Source organism: Malus sylvestris, chromosome 10 (genome assembly GCF_916048215.2).
Source record: "Malus sylvestris chromosome 10, drMalSylv7.2, whole genome shotgun sequence".
NCBI lineage: Eukaryota > Viridiplantae > Streptophyta > Magnoliopsida > Rosales > Rosaceae > Malus > Malus sylvestris.
The window spans coordinates 10,895,597-10,917,146 of record NC_062269.1 but is presented as its reverse complement, the minus strand read 5'-3'; the positions used below and the strand labels follow the sequence as shown (position 1 = coordinate 10,917,146).

Genomic DNA, 21,550 nt, shown 5'->3' with positions numbered 1-21,550 from the left:
TGATTTGGAATCTCTGGCCAGAGTATGAATGAGATTGGGGAATGCGTTCCAAATCACATTCAAGGAAATCATATAAGCAAACGATTCACATTGGATAGTAGACATGAGTAAATAAACTATCATACCAAACAATGTGGTCAAGAGTATTAGATTAGAGAAGGACCGTATTGCATTTGTAATCCCGAACTGAATAGGTTCTCTAACCTCTTCTGATTAGCTTGGGTAACCATGACATGCTGCTAGGCGTCAACCATGGTTTGTGGAAGCCCTATACGTGTATAACCACTAAAGGGAGAATTGAAAATTGTTTCAATTCACAATCGATGTAAAATTGTTTTAATCGCCCACTGCCTCGCTAAAAGGAACCTAATGGATCGCACACCATAAAAGGTGGAGATTGAAGATTAAACGGAAATGAGTAAGAATGATTAAATGGTTTAATCATTTATTTATGGCAAGGATTAATTAATATGTTAATTAATCAAACGAATAAGTTCGTTAAAGACCTCGGGATAGTTTTGGACCTTAAGGCCCAATGGGCTTCGAACGTCAAGCCCATTAACTTAAGTTGTATGACAAATTAATGAATAAAGATTCATTAAAGCCCAAAAGCCCAAAATTCCTTAGGTGGCCGGCCATATGGTGATGAATTAGGGTTTTGGTTGTTTAGGTCACTTAAAGAAGTGACTATATAAAGGACTTTATAGCCAAATATTCATTAATGTGATTAAGGGTTTATTTTGGGTGAAAATGGGTGAGAATTGTCTCTCCATTTTCTCTCTAAAGAGGCCAACACCTTGGAGGGTACATCTAGCAATCCTACTACTCCAAGGTCACTCATTTCTTCTACAATCAAACCTTGGTGAAGAGACTTAGAGGTTCTCAATTTTGGGAACTTGGAGAACCTATTCTTCCATCCAAATCCATGGATCTAAGAAGCAAGGAATGAAGGCCCTATCTCTTTGGGTGATTAGCCTTTGCTTATGCAAAGAGGAATCTACAAAGGTATTAATTTCAACTCACTTTGTTTTGAGTTGATTATTGGTTCACCAATCTACTAGGCTTTGAATTTCATGGGTAATGTTTTGTTTTTGAATGCATACAAGCATGATTCCGCCTTTAATTTGTTAATTGCATGCTATAGATGTTATTCAAATGAACATGTTTTTCAAAATAAATCCTTCACAAGTTCCACGTAATTCAATTAACAATTCATTCCATAGTTCATTCAACCCTAAGCATCATTGCCCTTGGTATAATTGTCCTCATCGTTATTATTATCACTAGTTTCCACCCCATTTGGATATATATATATATTATACACATTGTATCGCACAAATCAAGGAATCATATTTTTATAAGGTATCAGAGCAGGTTGCTCCATGTATGAAGCTCGACGGCCACACTTGCTCTACATCACCTTATTTGTGTTGGAGTAAGGCCAGGAATACTAAATTTATGGACAAAGTTTTGAAAATTAAAGGACATGAAAGTTGATGATTGGTTTATTACTTTCACATTGATAAACGTGCTTATTCTTATTGGTGACACATCATTTAGTTTATAAATTTAGCCTCCAAATTTGGTCTCCCTAGCATTACCCTTTGTGTTAAGACGTGCTAGGCATGAATATTCAGTGACACACTTTGACCCCAATTACACAAGTTACAAGGCCGTAATCTGCTGACCACCACTAAATTGACCACATGAACCCATCATAAGATGACATCACAAGCCGACTTAGTGATGAAAACCATCGTAAGATAATTATGATGTGAATGAATTTGAACCAAACTCTTCTTTATTAATAATCAAAACAGTCTACCAAGCAAACCTCATCAACCTCCCCACTTGGGGACACATGTTCGAGGATGAAATCTCATCCTTATCGCATTACACCAAAGCTGATAGTAGCCTCACACAACAGTTAATACAAAACAATGTAGTGTCATACATAATCAAGAGTACAATCATGCAATTATTATATACTAGAATAAACCGCAGTAAGGGACTCATCACCAATATACGAAGGTGAAGATCTCACTACCAATCCTACTCTTCACTTCCTGGGTCATCCTGGTTCTCACTATGTCCTGAGGGGTCGACAAAATAAAGTGTGAGTGGATCAAGTTTATCTAGTTAAAATCATTTGAATATTATAACCCTTGTTTTGAAATTATATATAGTCAAAAACTATATACATATAACATTACCATAACATTAATCAAGTTTATATCACATCACTCGTCTTATCAAAGAATGTAAATTCCATTCACACTATCAAAGTAATTCAAGTGTATAACAAGCAGGTGAAATGGCATTTACTTGATCGATGACTAGCATTTATTAACGAATCTAGATTTTACTGGAAATATTAGTACCTGCAATAAACCAACGGTTGTAGCTAGCAATACGATATGTATGATGACCATTTGGTGAAAATGAATCACCAATAGTCTTAAGATATCATTCAAGTTTGACTAGATTTAAGTCTCCTCAAAGACTACTCAAGAACAAAATATAATATAATATATTATATTATATTATAATATAATATACATCAAATGGTAAGTAGAGCGTCCTTCCTCGTTAGGCTCCTTGCATGATTCCTTTTTAATAGCTACTAAATTAATTAATCATACATTTGAAGAAAAAAATTAATCAACGAATAGAAATAAACTAATCTTCAATCAATTGGGAGAGGAAGAGATGGAGGAGAGTGTAGGGTGTTTATGTATAAGAGAGAGAGAGATGCAGGGAGAAATAGCAGCCGCAGAGGGGAGCAGGGAAAGGAAATGGGAATAAAGAAGAATGCACAGACCTAATTGGTGAAGTAGTGTTTGCCCGACGAAAATCCTCGACGGGCACCTTCACTCAATCGCCAAGCAAATGTGTTTCTGCTCATTTTTTAACACATCGGTGTGGTCCCTTCTTAAAACTAACTAAAACCATTAATCACTGTTTCATCCCACAAGCCACAATGACTTGCAAGCCAAATTTTTTGTTGGCGCCAAAATCTTGCCCTATGACAGTCAAATGTGGAAAACTTTTGTCTCCTAAAGTACATTTGAGTGACGAAAACAGTAATCTGTTAGTCAAATGTGGAAAAAAATACGCGACGAAGGATTTTGCCGCACGAGGTACCTTTTCTCAACGAGTAAAAACCTTCATCGTGCAAAGGCCTTCAAGTAAATGCGGGAAGGAGTTTCTTAGCACCAAATAGCCGTATAACGAAGAATTTACCGCATAAACATTACGCGAGATATTTTATCAGGTAAAGGGCTCTAAAATGGTCAGTGCACATTGAACTCGTCGTATTTACTATGTAATTTATGAGACAAAGGTTTTGTCGCGCATGGTTTTTTGGACCATGTTGCGAGGTCAAATTTTCGTCGCGCAAGGTCATACAAGTTATTTAAAAGCACAGTTTCACTTTAACTTTTTTCTCACATTGGTTTTCCCACAACCCTAAATTTCCTCCCATTTTCTTTATCCCCAACCCCCCCTCCCCCCCCCCCCCAAAAAAAAATATCCTAAGGTCTTGTTTTTATGTTGGTGAGAGATGGCCAATTCCGCTGCTCTCACAACTAAGCATTACCGGCAGTGGTGGCTTAACGTCTAGCGACACGTAGAATTACAGTGAAATCCTGACGGACTAGTGGAGTAGAAGTGTTAATTAAGTGTTGTGGACGAATAACATATGTTTATATTTATGTATTTGAGGACAATGTTTTTAATTATTTATTTAATATGTATTTCAATTAAATTTTCAGTTTAACTGATTAGTTGGTTAATTTGATTTATTTGGTTAACTTAATTTGATTTAAGTTTTTTATTACTAAATCAATTAGACAATAAACTCTTTGTTTACATAAGCTTCAAATTTTGAAATAAATATTTAAATTCAATGTCCTTTGTCACTTCAGCATTTAGGCGACGAACCTATCATTGCATAGAAATATTTGTTGCGCAAAGTGGCAAAAAAATGCAGGTAGATTTGATGGCAATTTTCGACGGTATATGTTTTGTGCGACAGAGGTTTCGTCGCACAAAGAGTTCGTGTTTATAATTAGATTGCTTAGCTGTAAAGGTAGAAACTGCAAATTATGCAACAACTGCCTCTGCCACAACAAAAATTCAGCCTTTCTCCTTCCATTACTACCAAATCCATCCACTAATACTTCCATCAACTCAATCTTCATCATCTCTCCCTAAATCGATCTATCCTACTCTATTTGGTATGCGTTTTGTTTTGTATTTGAAAATTTCATTGTTAATTTGTACTAACGCGATTAAATTTGTTTTCTATAGAGTTGTTGTGTACGATTATCGATTGGTGAAAAACGAAATTAGAGGCATGTTCTTTGGTTTTTAAATTTTAAATTATGTAATTTATTTTTAAATTATTGTGTGTTAAATTGTTTGTATATAAACTATTGTGTACGACACGAACAAAATTGTTTTGTTTTGTACAAAGTTAATAGTAATTAACTTCGTGCGCGTTTTTTAAGAATAAACTTAGTTTATCGTTCGAGGATTAGTTGGATTTCGCACATGGCTATGAAAGCATATGACTGTGGTCCAATTGATTCTTGAATTGTCCCATTATTTGGACAGTTTGGAATGCACAGTTAGGGGGCGTAGTTTACGGTTCATGGATTAAGTTTTGGTCATGGGAATTTCAATCATAATTTTTTACATTCTTCGAGTGCTTGATATGTATTTTATATCTACATCGTGCACTTGAAGAACTATAGAAAGATGCTGCAAGAATTGTCTCACGTCAAAATCTAATCTGATGGAGCAGTAAACAATGTCACGTTACTGTGCATTTAGGAATGTGGATATGAACTATTGGTTATTATTGTTTGTAGGGTTTGGGACACACTATAATTATAGGGGAGGTTTTGCCGAAATTTTGGTAGAATTTTGGAGTATGTTTGACTAACTTTCATTTTTTTTTCCAGCTAAGAAAGATACGTAATGTCCTTGCCAATAGTTGAAGACAGAGAATGTCACCCAGGTAATCAACGATTGTATCATGATCAGATAAGACTAGTGGCATAGCACTTTGGTCCACGACATTGGTAACGTCGTTTGAACCTTTTGCCCTATACAGTGGAAATCTTGGCGGGTCATGTCGGAGCGTCAAAAGGTAGGGGTTAAAGATTGTTTGTCGGTAAGTATCCAACTATTTTATATTTGTTATATATATACATATACTATACTAATAAATCATGTAATATTTAATACTATGTTTATATTTCTTAAATTATAGATATACTACAATTTCGACAACATTAATGAGTCTATGGCCGCCCACCTAAAGAGGCTCATCACTGACTGCTACAAGCAGTGTAAGAGTGAACTCCAGAAATGATTTGAGTTGTTTAATGATCCGGAGGTCGATCCTCTAAAGGGTGTCCCGCTGGAGTTGAAGGAACGCCTAGAGGACTGGGCGTGACTCTGTTACCATGTTTAGGATGAGTCCTCTATGATACGTCTTTTATTATGTCTTAATTAACTTTTATTTCTTAATTAACTATTATTTGTCTAAATTCTTATGTTAATTTTTTTTTTATATTCTCTTCAAATATTACAACTAATACGTTCATTTTGTGTGGGAAAGGAAGAGGCAAAGGCCAACAGGATCAACCGAGACAATAAGACTCGACCAGTCGAGATCGGGGCCCTTCTTAAATAGGATGGAAGCTCGACGGCATGTGATAAAGCTTTTCATATTCCAATTTTTATATGTGGCTAATATTTATTTCTTTTTTGCACACTAACATTTTTCTTAACTTTTTATGTTCCAGGATGATTCAAAACTCCCTGAGATAGACGTCTTCAAGGACATCTATGTTCAACCCGGGGATGAGTTGACCGAGCAGCTACATGTCAGTATAGCTAAATTCTTGTTACTCTCTTACACTTCCAACTATTTTAAAAACTAAATTAAATATTTTTAATATTTCCTTTCTTTTTGACACAGGCAGCGATGGTAGAGAAAAGCCAGTCTGTTCTTAAGGAGACTACCCCCCAGCTTCCCCTGGACACTAGGATTGAGGGCGTAGATCTGCTCGAGGATGCAAGGTTTCAGATCCTGACAAAGACCTTGGATCAAACCCTTGATCGGAGATCGAAGACGTTTAGCCAGGAGATGGAGAATGCCCGGAAGCAAGACACTGGGCCTTCTCATCAACACGTTTAAAGGTCGAAGTCACAACATTGACCTAAGAAGTGGGCAACCTAAGGAGTGAACTCATGTACACCTAGAGTTAGATGTCGCTGATCGTACAAGCCCTCAGCCTGTCCCACTAGGTGTTGCCCCGTCCACCTCCGAGCCCCTCTACCAGGAACATAGCTAACACCTCGATCAATCGACCTCTAAGCCTTTTCAGCAGCCTGCCACCATCAACGCAGCAGACTTGTCAAACCTTTTTATTATAGAATTTCTGTTTCCCTTACTTTTAAAACTTTTGAAATTGTACATACATTTTTCTTCATATTATAAATAAAGCAAATTTATTAATTATTGTCACAATTTAATTATAAAAAAATGTAATTAACTTTTTTTTTATAAATTATTGTGACAATTTAATTTAAAAAAAAGTGAAATTGTTGTTTTAATTTAAAAAATGTTTTCATAACCCAAAAGAAAAAAAATATTTATATTAAACTTTATGCAACAAAACCTTTCGTAACAGTAATATGCATATGAATGTTTACTAGACGAAATGTTTCGTCGTGCGATTGTTTACTAATGCAACTTTTTCATCCCCATGAGTACAATATGACAACAGACTTTTGCCTCGTTGTATTTCACACGACAAATTAAGCTCTTTGCTATGTTACATTTAATGCGACAAATCATTTTTTCAACGCACAGTCATTTGTTGCGAGACAAATTTCATCATTTTGTCTCGTAATTTTTTTTTTCATGACCTTTGTGCGACGAAGATTTCTTCGCCTAATATCTTATGCAACAAAATATTACTTTCTGAGACCAACTGTCCTTCATCGCGAAAGCTGTAAAATGTAGAAGTGAATGTCGACCAAATTCGCGCTACAAACTAGTAATTTCCGGAGGGCAAGGTTTCGTAGGGCAACCCCAATTTTCTGATGGCGGGTGAGCTTGTAACATATATGGAACAATATCCTACAGTTTTTGGGCATATATAGTTGCGTGCCTCAAATGACACTAAATATGGAACCATATTTCTATTTTTTTATTTTGTTGCTTTGTTATATAAGAACTAATTAACTAAATTGTGTTCTAGAATTAAGATAATTCAAATCGGTTCATTGATTGATGACAGTACTGGATGACAGTGTTTGTTTCCACGAACAACAACATTTCGGACAAATGGATATAATTTGTATAAATGATACTTGATTAATAGCTCATTCCTCATATCTAATTCTCTCTCTCTGTGTTAAGTGATCTCTTCATTTTTCTCTGATAAGTTATCTGTTTCTCTCTCTCTTTCTCTCTCTCTCTATTCATTTATCTAGCTCTATAGAGATGGAGATGGCTGACCAGAGAGCAGAAAATAATGTCGTCTCCGGCCAACCCCAGAATAGTATTGCAGACTTTGCTCCCCCAAAGGAACCCAAGACAAAGAAGTTCACTATTGCCTGTGCCGTTTTGGCTTCAATGACGTCTATCTTACTGGGTTATGGTAATTGTTCCTTAAAACTGATGGATATTGTTAGTGGTTGTGGTTCTCTAATGATACACTCATTCTCCACTCCTGTTCTTATTTGATTAAAAATATTCTCCACTCCTGCGACACATGCTTATTTCAAATTTATTTACAGATATTGGTGTAATGAGCGGAGCGTCTCTCTTCATCAAAGAAAACTTCAATATCAACGATGTTCAAGTCAAAGTTCTTAGAGGTACCTTGAACATATACTCTCTCATTGGCTCCGCCTTGGCCGGTAAAACCTCTGACTGGATTGGACGCCAGTACACCATAGTACTTGCCGGAACAATCTTCTTTATTGGAGCTCTCCTCATGGGTTTTGCCCCGAACTACGCCTTCCTCATGTTCGGTAGATTCATTGCCGGAGTTGGAGTTGGCTATGCTCTTATGATAGCTCCTATCTACACCGTCGAGATCTCTCCGGCCTCATTTCGTGGCTTCCTCACATCTTTCCCTGAGGTTTGTTTCATTACCACATTATATTATCATATAATACAATAACTATTTTTGTTATTAGCCAAGGTAATATGTGTTGGTTATATGTCAACAATCTGTGATAAATTTATATATGCTAACAAGTAAACAGTGTATGAACAATAAACTAATTTAAACAGAAATATTGAAGATCGAGGCTTACGTACCGCAATGTCCTTGAAATAGAAATTTTGCCCCCAGTAATAATGCTATGGATTATAGAAGGAGATTTATGTTTTCTGTGTTCTAAATGCCATGCAGACAGATGTATATATAGAGGGATTATGCCTGTTCGCAACAGGTATAAGAATGGGATGTGACTATTGGGAGACATCTCTTCAGATGGGGTGCAGTGCTCTCTGCATTTTTATTGACTTCAGACTTCATCTGAAAAAATGGGTCTGTTCACATAGAAATTAATTTAATTTTCAGAGCCCAAGGCCCATCTTTTGATAATTAATTATATATATATATATATATATATATATATTAATTATCAATTAATTAGTGTACCCCAAAGCCCAACCCCAAGGGTGAGCCCAGTTTTATTCTCCAATGCCTCTTACTCCAATCACTTTCTATAAAGGACAAAGCCTTATAAAGTGATGATATATTTTGGGAATGGCCAATGTGAGACAAAGAAATTTCTACTCAAACTACTTAAATTTCCAACAATACCCCACATTTGAGTTGAAATTTCATGCAAACTTCCAACAATTACCCCACATTTGAATGCAAATGTATGACTAGGCTGCCTAAAACTGAGAGAGAATAGGCATGATATATTAAACTAAACATGGTAAATACCGATATTAAACTAAATATGGTAAATACCAAAAATATATATGACAATATTTGGGAATTTCTTATGTATTCATTAATCTCCAAAGTGGAGTATATATAGGAGTTACAATTGGTATTACATATGTACTTCACCAATGTGGGACAATAAACTACTATTTACACTTTAACTAATATATAACTCGCAACACTCCCCTTCAAGTTGGCGTATAGATGTCACGCATGTCCAACTTGTCAAGCGAGTTGGAAAACACACTATTAGACACAGCCTTAGTAAGAGCATCAGGAAGTTGATCTTCAAATCCCACAAACGGAAACATAATAATTCCAGCATCCAATTTTTCCTTAATGAAATGTCGATCAATCTCCACATGTTTTGTTCGATCATGTTGCATTGGATTATGAGCAATCTCAATAGCAGCCTTGTTATCATAATGAAGTTTTATAGCACATTTGGGTTTAAACCCAAGATCTCTTAACTATTTTTTCAACCACAACAACTCATATACACCATGAGACATACCACGAAACTCAGCTTCTGCACTTGACCTAGCCACCACTTTTTGTTTCTTGCTTCTCCAAGTAACTAAATTACCATCCATAAACGTAAAGTATCCAGATGTAGATCGCCGATCAGTGATAGAACCTGCCTAATCTACATCTGTATACCCTTCGACATTCAAATGACCATTCTTAGAGAAAACCAAGCCTCTGCTAGGAGCCATCTTCAAGTACCTCAAAATACGGGTTACTGCATCTATATGAGCTTCACTAGGTGAGTGAATAAACTGACTTACTACACTAACTGCATAAGCAATGTTAGGGCGAGTGTGAGACAAAATTAATCTCCCCACAAGCCTTTGATACCGTTCCTTATGAGTAGGAACTTGATCTGGAAATAAGCCTAGACGATGATTCTGCTCAATCAGAGTATCAACAAGTTTGCAATCTAACATACCTATTTCAGCTAACAAAGCAAGAACATACTTCTGTTGAGACAGAAAAATACCATGCTTGGATCGTGCAACCTCGATTCCAAGAAAATACTTCAATTCACCCAATTCTTTCATCTCAAACTCAGTAGCTAGGTACTTTTGAAGGTGTTGTATCTCCTTCTAATCATCACCAGTCACTATCATGTCATCAACATAAATAATCAATGCAGTTAGCTTACCATTTTGTCGCTTTAGAAACAAAGTATGATTTGAATGACTCTGGATATACCCAAACTTCTTCATTGAACTTGTAAACCTCCCAAATCACGCTCTAGGAGATTGTTTCAAACCATACAAGGCCTTTCGTAACCTACATACAACACCTTTTCCAGGAGATGTTCCAATACCAGGTGGGAGATCTATATACACTTCCTCATTAAGATCATCATGAAGGAAAGCATTCTTAACATCAAACTGCAACAGAGGCCAATCCTGGTTTGCTACTAAGGACAGAAGAACACGCACAGTATTAAGTTTGGCAACAGGAGCAAAGGTCTCCTGATAGTCCACCCCATAGGTTTGAGTATAACCCTTAGTAACTAATATGGCTTTATACCAATCAATAGAACCATCTGCTTTGTGCTTAATAGTAAACACCTATCTACATCCAACAGTTTTCTTCCCGTTTAGTAAAGGAACCAAATCCCAAGTAGAATTCTTTTCCAAAGCTTCCATCTCAACTTTCATGGCATTAACCCACTTAGGGTCAGACAAAGCATCGTGCAATTTTGTTGGAATTGATACACTAGATAGCTGTCATATATAAGATGTATATGGTTTGGACAAACGATGAGTCGACACATAATTGTTGATAGGATATTTGACTTTGGCATGCATATTAGGTTCATATTGTACTTTAGATTTTCCACGATTAGCTCGTGGAGGCAACTGATAAGTAGAAGAATGGTCAGAATTTACCTCATGTATGCCACCATCTTGTACCAAACTGTTAGAAGAATCATCACTAGACGAACCATCATCAGGCAACTCGTTAGACATATCAGCAGTAGGCAACCGATCATCAGAAGGTAATTCGTCAGACATATTAACAGGCAACTTGCTGGGCACATCTAATCTGTCATCAGTAGAAATAGTTCCGGGAATGACAAGTGACCGATCACTATCTATAGCCGACTGATTAGTATCACACAACATAATAGGTTCTGTTCCCAACTCTGCCTGTAACACATCATCAATACCATCTATTCGAATCTGCACTTCACTCCCCTTCTCCCCCTGAAGTGGAGAGTCGGAAGAAGGCTTCACAAAATACAAAGCTTCCTCTTGGAAGTTGACATCCATGGTAATATAAGTTTTTTGAGTCGGAGGATGATAACACTTATAGCCCTTTTGATTGTTAGCATACCCAATAAAGACACACTGGAGACCACAAACATCAAGTTTACTCTGCTGATGAGAGTAGACGTGCACATACGCAATACACCCAAACACTTTCGGAGGAAACTTTGATACAAAAACAAAAGAAACATTTTTTTGTAGCACATCAAACGGTGTCTGAAAATCAAGAACCCTACTTGGAACACGATTAATCAAATACATAGCAACCAAAATAGCACGACCCCACAAATGATTAGGAACACATTTATCCAACATCAAGGAGCGAGGAACCTCCATTATTTGACGATTCTTCTGTTCAGACACACCATTTTGTTATGGTGTAAACAGAGTAGTTGTCTGGTGAATAATACCATGATCACGAAAAAAACATGCCAAAATGTGATTCACATATTCTCCTCCGTTATCAGACCTGAAGACCTTAACTTTGGACTGAAACTGAGTAGACACCATTGTACAAAATTCTTGAAGAAGTAACGGAACATCACTCTTATTCTTCATCAAGAACACCTAAGTTAACCGAGTACAATCATCAATAAAAGTAACAAACCAACAGATGAAGTGTCTTTTAGACTTGAACTTACCCTAGTGAAAACATATCGGGTTTACTTAGTACCACAGTAGATGTGAAAGATCTTGAACTGTTCATCGCAGTAGTAAATCGAAACAGTATGCTACACACATATCATGTGTGCCACATATCAATTCATATGCTTGTGTTCATTTCGGCCCTGAACAGATCCCAGATTTCGTAGAAGCTTTAGAGAATTTAGCCATGTCAATTCCCATAAATGCAGCCCTATTTACTCCTATATAGGTGACTGTAGACAACGAAATTTCGGTAAATAAATCTTACCAACGCATTAAAGTTTTGACGTGTCACATCATACATGGGATATGCCATATGTCACACAATTGTACACATGGCATGTGACTCAACAAATTGGAAGAAATACCCTTGGAGGATTAAACAAGTTTTTCTTCTCATTTTTGGGCAATGACAAGGCAAGCACACTTCAATCCATTATGGATAAAAACAAGTTTTTCTTCTCATTTTGGGCAATGACAAGGTAAGCGCATTTCAATCCATTACGGATCAAAACAAGTTTTTCTCATTTGGGCAATGACAAAGCAAGCACATTTCAAGTTTAAAATTGTATAATGTGGGAAAAGTAGGCCATAAGTTAGACCACTTCAAGTTTAAAATGGTATTAAGTGGGAAATTAGGCCATATGTTAGACCATTTCAATTTTGAATATTGCATTAAATGGGAAAATTAGGTAATGGTGCTTAAGTGGGAAAATTTTGTGGTGGTAATTCATTCTCAAAGCCTATAAATAGGTTTCTCCATCAAGGTATCAATCATCCTAAAATTGACAAATACATTTCTCTACTCCCAAAAAAAATGGAAGAGAATACTCCTCACACATCCAAAATCCTTGAAGCTTTGAAACCCTAAAGCTCTCAAACAAATCCCGAAGGATCAAGAAAGCCCTCTTCATTCTTCGTCAAATCCTCCTTCAAGATCAAGCCCCAACGGCCATTGAAGAACTTCCACCAATTCAAGATCAAGCCTCGACGGCCCTTAAAGAAAGTGTTCATTGTTCATTAACCATTCATCCTAAGATCAAGCCCCAATGGCCCTTGGGATCAACAACATCAACAAATCCGCACAATCATTCTTCAAGATCAAGCCCAAAAGCCTTTGAAGAAATCCGCACAACCGTTCTTCAAGATTAAAAAGCCCTTCGCAATATTTTTCCTGCATAATGGGATTGTGTAAGGACATACCCTTCACAATTTCTCTTAATTTGAATTCCTAAAATAACATTGGCTTGACCTAAGTCTTTCATGTCAAAACTTGAATTCAAAATTTTCTTTGTTTTGTTTATTACATCTTTATCACTTCCCGCACGAACCCTTCAGGTTGTTCCATGTATATTTCTTCATCTAGTTCTCCATTTAAAAAATGATGTTTTTACATCCATTTGATGTGTATCAAAGTTGTATACAGCCGCAATTGCTATTAACGTCCTAATTGATGTTATGCGAGAAACTAGAGAATAGGTCTCGAAATAATCCAACCCTTCTTTTTGGCGATAACCTTTGGCTACTAAACGTGCCTTGAACTTATCAATGGTCTCATCCGCCTTAAGTTTCTTCTTGAAAATCCATGTATGACCAATTGGTTTACTACCGGGAGGTAAATCAACCAATTCCATGTGTTATTTTCCATAATGGATTCCATTTCACTTTTAATTGCTTCCTTCCATAAAGAAGCCTCAGAACAAGACATTGCTTCTTTAAAAGTTCTAGGTTCATTGTCAGACAAGAAAGCAATGAAATCTGGTCCAAAGTTTTTAGAAACTGATGTGAAAAATAAGTTAACACACAAAATTAAACCCTCTTTTTATCAAATGTAGTAAAGTATGTAAGTAGGGATCGTTCTAGGTCGGGGATTAGGAGGGATTGCTAAACACTTGAAAACTGACTTAAAAACATAAAAACAAAATTTAAAACACTAAACTAGACTCAAAGAATGCAAAACTATACTTTAAAATACTTAAACAAACATAAAACTCAAAACAGCAACCTAATGACTCAAAACTGCCTAAAAACCACTTTCTGGGCAGTTTTGAGAACCTAACAAGAACTTGGACGAAGTTGGATGAAAACTTGAATCAAAACACTTAGAAACACAAATCAAAACACTTTCTAACTAATCTAAGACTTCAAAATAAAGGGGGATTTGTTTTGGACGAAAATTGAAAACAAAACAGAAACTTTAAAACAAAACAGATTGTAAAACGTTTTTGGATGAAAAGGATGGATAAAAGGCTAGTTAGGAGGTTCTTCTCCACACATGACACACTTGCAAACAAAATGATTTTCAGTTGTTCTTTCAATAAATTATGAAACTCAACACCCCAAGTTAATTAGATACGCTTAAATTAACCTTCAAGTTCTCCTTAAGTTAATGAATTGGATGGAAAAGCGCATACAACAATTCAAAGCATTCCTCAAAGGTTCCTTACGTGATGAGCACAATAAAGATACAATCAAGAATCATGAAGCACAATGAGAACTATAAGTGTTGACGAGGCATTCGTTACTATGATGAGCATGAAACTAGTGCCAAGAATTCATTCAACGCGATCGTTTTCAAGCGACCTTCACTACTTGTGATTATAAGATTGTAACTATTAGGCGAAACTCCCTCATAATCTAGCATCATATTCATGCATGAAAACTAAGCGTGCACTCTCAATCAACATACACAAATAAGTTATCAATCAAGTAGATGAACAAATTGAATCCGCAACTTATGAAATAACAACTGAATGTAATCAAATCATATTGCAAGCATGTACATGGTTTCGAATCACCCCCCAACTAAGGGGGTTTAGTTCCTCATTCTTGCAATACAAAGATACATAAAATTAGACATTAAAATCAAAGGAAAGAAAACACCTAAAATGCTCCAACTTGGAAAGCAAGTGCATCAATGGATCTCCCTTCCTCCTTGTTGCGGCATGAAGCTTGTGGACAGATTTTTGGGTGGATTTATGGTGTAGAATGGATGGGGAATGATATGGAGGGGTTTAGGGTGAGTTTGGAAGAGTGTTTGATGGTTGGAAGGTGGTGGAGAACTAGGCAAAGAGGGTGGAAGAAGGTGGAGTGGCTGTTATGTTTTCTAGGCACTAGAATGGTGTTTTTGGGGTGTTTTGCTTCCTAGGGTGTGTATGGACGAATTTCTGTGATAAAATGATGAATATGGGGGATTGTTCTTTGGCCAAGGGGTGTAAACATGTATTTATAGGCCCCAAAAACCTTAGAAAATCAGGTTAGGTTAAGGATGAAATGCATGGCAATTTGTGTGTGTGGTGTGCAATGGTCCAAGGGTGAAAATGAAGTGATGATGCAAAGTGTGAAGGGTAAAATGGAGTGGTCTTGAAGCTAGGGAGCATGAATGATTGTGTACATTGCATAGAGATGGAAAGGGAGGTGAAAATGTCAATAAATGGGTCAAAGGTGCAGCAACATGTGGTACACAAGGCATGGGATTCCAAATGTGAATGATGGAGCATCAATTGGTGCATGTAATGGATGTAAATGTTGTCTAAAATCTAATGAGTGAAGGGAATAAGAGGTATCAAACAATTGAGTGTAATAATTAAATGAATTGAAGCATGAAATTAGAAATTATGTAGGGGACAAGAGTGATCAAGCATGGCATGGAATCCAAAGGGAATTCTATGTGGTTTGCATGGCAAGGAATGCAAGTTGGGGTGACAGATTTTTGGGCTGTTTTCTTCATCTTTTGGACCATAATTCTTCATATTCTTGGCCTCTTTAGTTCTCAAATTCGTCCATCCACTTGGCCCATGCATTTGCTATCCATTCCAAGCCCGAAACATGCTCCAAAGGCCTCCAAAATGCATCTTCTTGCATACTTTGTACTTAGAGTCTTTCACTTTGCATGTGGGCTTCTTTGCATGTGTATGAGTTGTCATTGTTTATCCTTGCAATTACACACACACACTTGCACACACATATGCCCAAAACGTCCATCCTCATGCATGCAATCCATTTGAGCCCAATATTGATCCAACATGCACCAAAATGCACTTTTCTTGCCAAGGTTGTTATTAAGACCTACAAACAAATGAAAATGGCTTTAAACACTAAAATAACTAAAGAAACACAACGTAAACGCACAAGAACAAGCCAATTAATTCGCATAAATATGCTCCTATCAGAAACTTTGATTCTTTTTCCTCTTCTTGGTTCCACATCATTTCCTTGGACACCAGAAGAAGAGGTTTCATCATGACTATGATCATGAACCCTCTTTGTATTAGAACTAGATTCCTTTTCTTTGTATGGAAATATATCCTCAAAGAATTATGCATCCGCTGATTCTAATATAGTGTTGACATGTATGTCAGAAATCAAAGATTTTACAACAAGGAACCTATAAGTAGCACTATTATTTGCATATCCAATGAATACGCAATCAATAGTTTTAGGTCCTAGTTTCGTTCTTTTTGGTAATGGAACTTGCACCTTAGCTAAGCAACCCCACTCTTTGAGGGTTTTATAAGTGGGTTTATGTCCTTTCCATAGTTCATAAGGTGACTTGTCAATCTTCTTTAGAGGAACCTTATTCAATATGGTATTTGCAGTAAGTAAAGCTTCACCCCACAAATTGTGTGGAAACCCTAAACTATTTAACATGGAATTAATCATATCTTTGAATGTTCTATTTTTTTCTTTCGGCAACACCATTTTGTTGTGGTATGTATGGAGCCGTTGTTTGATGTATAATTCCATGTTGTGCACAAAAATCTGAGAAGGCAGTAGACTCATACTCTCTTCCTCTATCGGATCTAAGTGCTTTGATTTTTCTCTCAAGTTGATTTTCTACTTCGGCTTTATATGTCTTAAACTTATTCAAAGCTTCGTCCTTGCTATGAATCAAATAGACATAGCAATACTTACTGCAATCATCAAATAAACATATTCAAAGCTTCGTCCAAGTAATTCATTTGATCTTTCCAGAATTGACTTTCTCGTTTGCCTAGCAAATTTCGATTCAGTAAATGTTTCACACTTATGATTAAAATCAATTTTGAATTTAGGTAATAATTCTAATTTAACCATTCTTTGCATGGAACAAAAATTAACATGTCCTAATCTAGCATGCCAAATATTAGAAGATTCAATAATATAAGTAGAAGCATTTATTTTATTAGCATCATCAATGGCAATTACATTGAGTTTTATGAGGCCATCAGCCACACAACCCTTTCCAACAAACATCCTACCCTTGGTAAGTACAAATTTGTTGGATTCCATTACAAGTTTAAGGCCCTTAGCAATCAGAATAGGTCCAGAAACCAAGTTCCTCCTTATTTCACGATCATGCATCACATTCAACAAGGTCAGACTCTTTCCAGATGTGAATTTGAGTACCACTTTGCCTTTGCCCTCCATCACAGATGAGACAGAATTGCCCATATACAGCTTTTCTCTATGGGCAGCAGGATGGTATTCAGTGAATAGATTTCTGTCAGCACAGATGTGCTTAGTAGCATCAATATCCAACAGCCATTCACTCACATTTGAGACCATGTTGACCTCGGACACAACAGCAGCTAATTCTTCATTGGTGGTTGCCATGTTAGCATGGTTGTTGTTGTTTCCGTTGGCATGATTTCCATCCTTGTGATGATAACAATCTTGTGCTTTGTGACCAGATTTGCCACACACATAGCATGCACCCTTAATCTTCTTCAGATTCTTGCCTTTGGGAGCAAGGGTAAATTGTACAAACTGCTTGGTTTTCGAAGCCTTATTTTTCTTCGGCTTGGCCTTGGAGTTTCATCCCTCAACATAATTTGCATGGCTTCAATGGCAGAAAACCCTCCAGAACGGTCTGCCTTTCTGTGTTCTTCCACTCATAGCCTCAAGATCAAATCCTCCATATTCATCTCACGACGCTTGTGCTTGAGATAAATTTTGAAGTCAGTCCACGAAATTGGTAATTTTTCAATTATCGTCCCAACTTGGAAATGCTCATTAATCTCACATCCCTCGGAGTGCAGTTCATAGATCAATTTCTAGATTTCTTCGACCTGAAAGACAACAGATTTTGAATCCATCATTGTATATTTGAGAAACTTATCGATAACAAATTTCTTTGAACCAGCATCATCAATCTTATACTTTTTCTCCAGGGATTCCCACAACTCCTTTGTTGTCTTGCATAGAGAATAAATGTCGTAGAGATTGTCATCCAAACTATTAAGAATATAATTCTTGCAACAAAACTCAGAATGATTCCAAGCTTCAATTGCCATGACAGTTTCTTTCGTCATTGGATTCTCATTAGACTTCGGAGCTTCTTCCTTGACAACATAAGTGAGATTCATTGTTGTCAGGAAGAACAACATTTTCTGTTGCAATCTCTTGAAGTCCAGCCCTTTGAACTTCTCAGGCTTTTCAGAGTATTTTGGCACAGCGCCATTCACATTTACATATTGTTGATCCATAAATTTTCTGTTTCAAGATTGTTGGATATGTGTCAACAATCTATGATAAATTTATATATGCTAACAAATAAACAATGTATGAATAATAAACTAATTTAAACAAAAATATTGAAGATCGAGGCTTGCGTACCACAATGTCATTGAAACGAAAATTTCACCCCTACTCAATGCTTATAGTTCTCCGGACGTCTGTTTCACTAGGATTCAACGATCAAGTTAAGATTCCAGCACCAGAAAACTTAACTTCTAGCGAATTTCTTTGTGGTACTTTCAGTAAGAATGCTATGGATTATAGAAGGAGATTTATGTTTTCTGTGTTCTAAATGCCATTCAGACGGATGTATATATAGAGGGATTATGCCTGTTCGCAACAGGTATAAGAATTGGATGTGACTGTTGGGAGATATCTCCTCACATAGGGTGCAGTGCTCTCTGCGTTTTTATTGACTTCAGACTTCATCTGAAAAGATAAGTCTGTTCAAATAAAAATTAATTAAAAATAAATAATTAAATAATTTAATAATATATATAATATATATAATATATATAATAATTATATATTAATTATCAATTAATTAGTGCACAACAAAGCCCAACCCCAAGGGTGAGCCCAATTTTATTCTCCAGGGCCTATTACTCCAATCACTTTCTATAAAGGACAAAGCCATATAAAGTGATGAAATCTTTTGGGAATAGTCAATGTGGGACAAAGAAATTTCTACTCAAACTACTTAAATTTCCAACAATATGTTTACGTAAATATAAGCATCTAAGTATCTGAAAAAAGTTATGCTTGCGAGACCATATATTTATATCACATTTCTGCATCATCTCATGTGACACGTGGTGCATACAATGAACATTCAATAAGATAAATTCATTAATTGATGTGGCATTTAAACCATCACTTGCCACATCCGAAGGTATAAAAATATGGTAAAAAAATGTGATATACTAACAATTTCCTCGTACAAAGTAGGGGAGTGCTATTCACACACGCATTTTTACCTCCCACAGACTCTAGTTAATTTTTGTCTACTGATCCGACGACCAAAAATTGAGAGAATGTGTGAGATGGTAAAAAAAGTGTGTGAATAGCACAACCCAAAAAATAATGCTAGGGAAACCAGATATTCATAGCACATTACTGTATCATCTCATGTGGCAAGTGACGTATACAACCAACATTCAATGAGAGAAATTCATTAATTAACATGACATGTACACATCACTTGCCACATTAGATAGTGACGTGTACAACCAACATTCAATGAGATAAATTCATTAATTAATTGATCATTTTAAAAATATGTAGGGGTTTGTTAACGTTGGTATATTACTGGGGTACGTATCCAACTTTGCCTTTGCCAAGCTCCCAATCCACTTGAACTGGAGGATCATGCTCGGCATCGACGCAATTCCCTCAGCTTTTCTAGCCCTCGGCATTTTAGCCATGCCCGAGTCACCACGCTGGCTCGTCATGCAAGGGAGGCACGAAGACGCCAAGTGAGTACTAAATAAAACATCATCTTCTAAAGAGGAATTGTTGCTCAAACTAGACGAGATTAAAGAAGCTGTAGGAATACCCATAAACTTAAAGGATGAGGTCATTAAGGTTTCTAAACGCATCCACGGTGAAGGTATATGGAAGGAATTGCTCATCCGCCCCACGCCGGCCGTTCGCCACATTTTAATAGCAGCCCTTAGTATCCACTTCTTTCAACAATTGTCGAGCACAGACTCTGTGGTTTTGTACAGCCCTAGGATCTTCGAGAAGGCAGGAATCACTTCTTACAATGACAAGCTACTTGCAACCGTGGCTGTTGGATTTGTTAAAACCATTGCAATTTTGGTGGCAACATTTCAAGTTGATCGGTTCGAACGTTGTATTTTGCTTTTGAGCAATGTGGGTGGAATGGTAGTTTCTTTTACGCTGCTCGATGTGGGTCTTACGGTCGTTGATCAATCCCACAGCAAGGTCCCGTGGGCCGTCGGGTTGTGCATCGTCATGGTACTATTCATCATCGTTTTTTTCTCCATTGGGTTGGGACCCATCACGTGGGTTTACAGGTTTGAGATCTTTCTGTTGCAGTTGCGCGCACAAGGGTGCAGTATGGGGGTGGTCGTAAACAGGGTGACGAGTGGGGTCATCTCGATGACTTTTATTTCATTGTATATAAAGCCATCACGATTGGTGGGGCCTTCTTTCTTTACGCGGGAATCGCAGTGCTTAGTTGGGTCTTCTTTTATACGTTGTATCCAGAAACGCAAGGTCGATCCCTTGAAGATATGGAGGTCTTGTTTGGTAAATACCATAAGTGGAGAGAAGCCAATGCCATGCTTAACAAGACTAAGCAAGCTGATCATGGTTTTGGTGACGACAACAAGGCTCCAATCCATTAGGAATAGAAGGCCCAAGCTTAATCAATGCTTAATGCACTTTATGATGATGATCAATTCCTTTATTTCATATATTTCAGTTATATGCAACTGTACTTACATCTATAAGAATAATTTTCATTAAAACCCAAAAACTTGTTTGGTACATAGTGAAATTGAAAATTTTGAAAACTTTTGGCTTTCATCTTTAGTGAGACATAAAGATCTCGAGCAATCGCTCCAGCCATTATATTAAATTCTGAACTTTTAAGAAGAATAATGCCAAGGAACCAAATTTTCAAACCAAATTTTGTAAACCAAATGATACAGTGTTTATGGTTGGATTATTACTTAAGTGTTGATTAACATGCTTAACTCCTATTGATGATACATCATTTGGTTTGCAAAATTTGGTCTAAAAGTTTGCTACCTGGCATTATCCTTCTAAAAAAATCACTAAACACAACTCATGAAAACCCCAGTCTACCTAGACATCCATTGACTTACCCGTAAACCCTCACCCTCGCTTATCGACTCTCCCTTTATTCTTCTCTCTGATCCTAGCGTCATTTCTAACATTTTCTAGTGGACACAAAATCTTCATCATCAAGATCGATCGAGCACACAAGTTCTGTGCTCACTCTCACCTTTTGGGAAGGTTCAGAGTCTCAGACATCTTATTTTCTTTGTTAAGTAAGAAGATGTTCTATTGATATGTTTGGTAGATGTGTTTAATATATAATTATTTGTTCTTGTTAGAACATTTAGTTAATTTAGAATC

General features: G+C 36.7%; 1 pseudogene; it reads left to right on the top strand.

Moving 5' to 3' along the window:
- Positions 1-6,875: 6,875 nt before the first annotated feature.
- Positions 6,876-20,793, top strand: LOC126586114 (putative polyol transporter 2; annotated as a pseudogene).
- Positions 20,794-21,550: the final 757 nt, after the last annotated feature.